Consider the following 4,891-nt stretch of genomic DNA (forward strand, 5'->3'; position numbering starts at 1 on the left):
CGTCAGATGTGCACCTCCCCCCATCCGGACGTCAGATGTGCACCCCCCCATCCTGACGTCAGATGTGCACCCCCCCATCCTGACGTCAGATGTGCACCACCCCCCATCCTGTCCTGACGTCAGATGTGCACCCCCCCCATCCTGACGTCAGATGTGCACCCCCCCCCATCCTGACGTCAGATGTGCACCCCCATCATGTCATCAGGAAGGTCTGTCTGCCTCCATGTACTATACAGTTCTCTATAGAGTAGCAGGCAGCAGCAGAACGCAGGTAAGAGAATGTGATGAGCTCTTCTGCCGTCCGGTCTCTAATATGTGAAAGGCGCTTCACTAGAAGCGCTGGTCTGGCGGCGGATCCCTTGTACCCTCGCCAGACCTGCGCTGCTTCTGCTACTGAAGCGCCAATCAGACACTATAGACCGAACAGCAGCAGAGCTCTTCACTTTCTCTTCCATGCGCTCTGCTGCTGCCAGTTACAGCAGCGCATAGAGGGGGAAGAGGGGACAGGGAGCTGCGGCAGACCTGTGCGTCTTCTAGTGAGGCGCCTTTCACATATTAGAGACCGGACGGCAGAAGAGCTCATCACATTCTCTTCCCTGCGCTCTGCTGCCTGCTACTCTATAGAGAACTGTATAGTATATAGAGGCAGAGAGACCTTCCTGACGTCACGATGGGGCCGCCACCCACCCGTATACACCGGCCGCAGGGTACATTCAAACGGTGTTCGGATTTCTGCTAGCAACAGGAGAAATACAAGAAATATAATGTGGCAGAAAAGTGGCAGTATATTCCTATTACACATACTGCTAGGAAATAAAAACTTGATGGAACGCTTAGTTACGCTTTAACATTTGATGCAAAAAGGCCCAAAAAGTAGTGTTCTAACATTTTATTCCGAAAATACATATTTATTTACATAAAACTGGTAACCTATTTAAGCTTAAGAGGAGTGCTCAAAGTGGCAGACACCAGAGGACAATAGCTGCAACTCACGGATGTTAAGATATACTGTAATAAACGGAATCTTTTCTAAACCTTTTCTATCCTTTAATATGGTCTGTATTTATATTTCAAAGCCATTATGCAAAAACGTCTCCTTTCAGAGGTCGGCTTGTAGCGCTCACCCTATAATATAGGTCAAATCTCATAAGTTTACAGCCGAGTACACACAAGACGTCACAAACATGGAGGAAAACGAACATCAGCTTATATCCTGTGTAGTATATTGAATATACCTCCTACTAATGAATGAACAATGTTTGACAGGAACCTCCATTAAATAAAGGTTGGTGAAGACACAAAAGGATATTAGAATATGTTGGATAAAACCTTATAGCTCTCTCGTACCTCATACACATGAATCCTCTTCGCTCCTCCTGCGCTTACAAAAATAAATAATTGTTAAAAAATAAAATCTATCCCATCCCAGTCTATTCACTTTATTTTCTCTTTCATATAAACTCATTATAAATCTCATATAAAAAAGTCCATTTATGTGGGCTAAAACAAAATGGCTGCTGATGCCTCAAAGTGCTAAGCTGCCTGTACATAGGCAAGTTCTGCCACACGTGTGGCTAAAATCTCCTCATAAACCCATACAGCACCAAAGACAACTCACCGCGGCCCATTGGAACGGCTGGTGAATGACCATGCACCATAAACAGGCGAGTAAAACATTCAGCTTAATGTGGAGGTGAGGGGAGAGTGGCGGCTGCCAGACATTAGCGGTGCCGCTTATACAGAGAGAAGCAATAGGACTGGACATTGGCCCTAGGTGGAAAAAATAAGTCCTCGAGTCGCCTTCATCAATCTCCTACTGTGGTTGTCACACAGCTTTCCTGGACCCCGAGATAGCAAATCTGCCTAGTTATGCAGTGCTATGGCATTCGTTATTGTATGGTACGGCAAATTTCCCATTCAGGAGCCTAGAAAAGCTGGGTGACCGTCTCTGGGAGGATTATATTGATGCCTATTTTATTAGTCAACCAGTTTTCCCAGAAAAATTACACATAAGAAACAGATGAAAATAACTTTTCTATTTCTAGGAAAACTGGGTGCCAATCTAGACATCATTAGAATTCTTGTCGTATCCGGACAGAGACAATTTGATCATTTCGCCTCTGGACACGGCACATGGATTTGATACGAAGACGTGATAATAGTGGTGACTTTCAGCTTCAATTCAGGGGGTATAACAAAGCTATTGCATTAACCATTTAGGAATTACAGACATATTTTACATTAGTCCCTCCATTTTCAGGGACTGGAGTTGATTTGAAGAGCTGAATTTACGTTTGGTAGCTGTTCCTGGGAACTCTCATTATGTGGTCAATGAGGTGTCGATGCAAGCCAAGGAGGCCATTATTAGGCTAAAAAACAGAACAAACCTATCCGGGATAGCAGAACCTTATTAGTGGCCAAATCAACAATTTGATTTGTTCTTAAAAGAGGGAATTCACTGGCGAGCTCCGCGACACCACAAGTCCTGGAAGATAACTTAAAGGAGAACTCCACTTTATTTTTTTATTGCTTTCTCCATTTGTACATTGGTGTTTCAGTGGGGTGCTGTGTGCAGAAATGGTTACTGATCCCCACATCTTGTTGTTTTTTGGGCCCGGCGCCGCTCAGGTGATCTTCATTCTGACCTGGTCTGGAATCGCTGCTGTTCAGAAAACTGTAAGTAACGCTCTCAATGCATTCCTATGGATCCTCGTTCTGGCTCCCATAGGAATGCATTGAGAGCCTGAGTTCCAATTTACTCAAAAGTGACTCCAGACAAGTCAGAGGGAAGATCACGTGAGTGGCGCTGGACCCGAAAAATGACAGGATGCGGGGATCGGTAAGTATTTCTACACACAGCACCCCACAGAATCCCCAATATACAAATGGAGGGTGCAATCAAATAATAAAGTGGAGTTGAAATCAGACGACGAACAAGCGTTTGCCCATTTGTCGACCAATCACTGGCCCCCTGTAAATGGGTCTTTAGCTAGAAACCATCTACAAAGGCTGCCCAGTTCTGGAATAAGATTCTGTGGCCATGAAACCAAGTAACTTGTACCAGAATGATGGGAAGAGAACAGTATGGAGAACAAAAGGAAGGGCTTATGATGGAAGGCATACCACATCTGTCACACGTGGTGCAGGCAGTGTTATGGCATGGGCATGTATGGCTGCCAAGGGAACTGATGTTTATCGATGGTGTGACTGCGGATAGAAGTATCAGGATGAATTCTGAAGTGAATAGAGCAAGATTTCCTTCACAGATTCAGTCAAATGCTGCAAAACGGATAGGACAACTCTTCACAGAACAGATGTATAATGCCCGGAAACATACCGCAAAAGCAACCCGAGCTTTTTAAGGCAGAGAAATGGAATATTCTTCAATAGCCGAGTCAGTCACCGGACCTCAACCCCATCGAGAGCGATTTTTTGTTTACTGAAGACAAAACTGAAGGGAGAAAGACCCACAAAGAAGCAGCAACTGAAGGCGGCAAAAAATCTCAAGGGAGGAAACTCAACACGTGGTGATGTCCATGGGTTCCAGACTTCAGGCAGTCACTGACCGCAAAGAATTTACATCCAAGTATAAAAAATAATCCTGATATTTATAATTATGTTAGTCGGTCCAGTTACTTTTAGCCCTGTGAAAATGGAGGGACTATGTAAGAAATAGCTGTAATTCCTAAATGGCTAGTGCAATATTTTTGTTAGACCTCTGGAATTAAAGATTAAATTCTCCAATTCACTTACATCTTCATTGCTTTGTGTAGAGGCAAATTGATGGACCCGACTATCGTTTTCTGTGAAAACTGGGAGACCAATAAACTCGCCATCATTATAACCCTTGTAGGGGTTGACACAAAGCTTTCCCAGACTCCGAGATAGCAAATTTGCTATATCGCTGCATGTCTAGGCTGATTTGCTATTCAGGATTTCAAAAAGGCTGCGTGAAAGCCTCTGCAAGTATTTTAATAATGGCGACTTTATATTTCATCCCCAAAAGTAGATATAACTAAGACTAGAAAAAGTAGAATTTATAAAATCTCAGATTCATATTTACTGGGGATTTTCATTTTTTTTTTGTATATCTCTTTAAATTAATATTCTGCCAATAGACATTGATGGCATATCACTACGAATGTCATTATTGTCCAATTAGTGGTGAACACAGTGGGCCGAGGTAATGTAGTCCCTTCGGAGTGGTGGGGGTCCTGAAGGTCACTAATCAGACATTGATGGCATATCTAGCAATACGCCATCACTATTGTTAGGCTGGGTTTACACGAGCATGTTCGGTCCGTAATGGACAGACGTATTTCGGCCGCAAGTCCCGGACCGAACACAGTGCAGGGAGCCGGGCTCCTAGCATCATAGTTATGTACGACACTAGGAGTCCCTGCCTCTCCGTGGAACTACTGTCCCATACTGAAAACATGATTATAGTACGGGACAGTTGTCCTGCAGCGAGGCAGGGACTCCTAGCATCGTACATAACTATGATGGTAGGAGCCCGGCTACCTGCAGTGTGTTCGGTCCGAGACTTGCGGCCGAAATACGTTCCGTCCATTACGGACGTAACATGCTCGTGTGAACCCAGCCTTAGAACAGACCACTTTTAATTTTAACTTAATCTCCACCTTTTATGATCATGTCGATTTTAGGTCTACAATTCTGTGTGGAGTCATTTCTTTAACGCGGTCAAAGTTCAGAGTTTCTGATACAGAGCTCCAAATCCCCCGCATAAGCCTAGATTAATAAGATAACATTCTGGCTTCCTGCAGCTGCCACTAGCGGGGGCTTACTGAATACTTCATGAATGTTGAGTTCAATGTATGCAGTTAGCTCCCTCTAGTGGCGGCTGCAGGAAGCCAGAATGTTATCTTTTCAA

The sequence above is a fragment of the Rhinoderma darwinii genome, chromosome 3 (assembly GCF_050947455.1).
Source record: "Rhinoderma darwinii isolate aRhiDar2 chromosome 3, aRhiDar2.hap1, whole genome shotgun sequence".
NCBI classification, from domain to species: domain Eukaryota; kingdom Metazoa; phylum Chordata; class Amphibia; order Anura; family Rhinodermatidae; genus Rhinoderma; species Rhinoderma darwinii.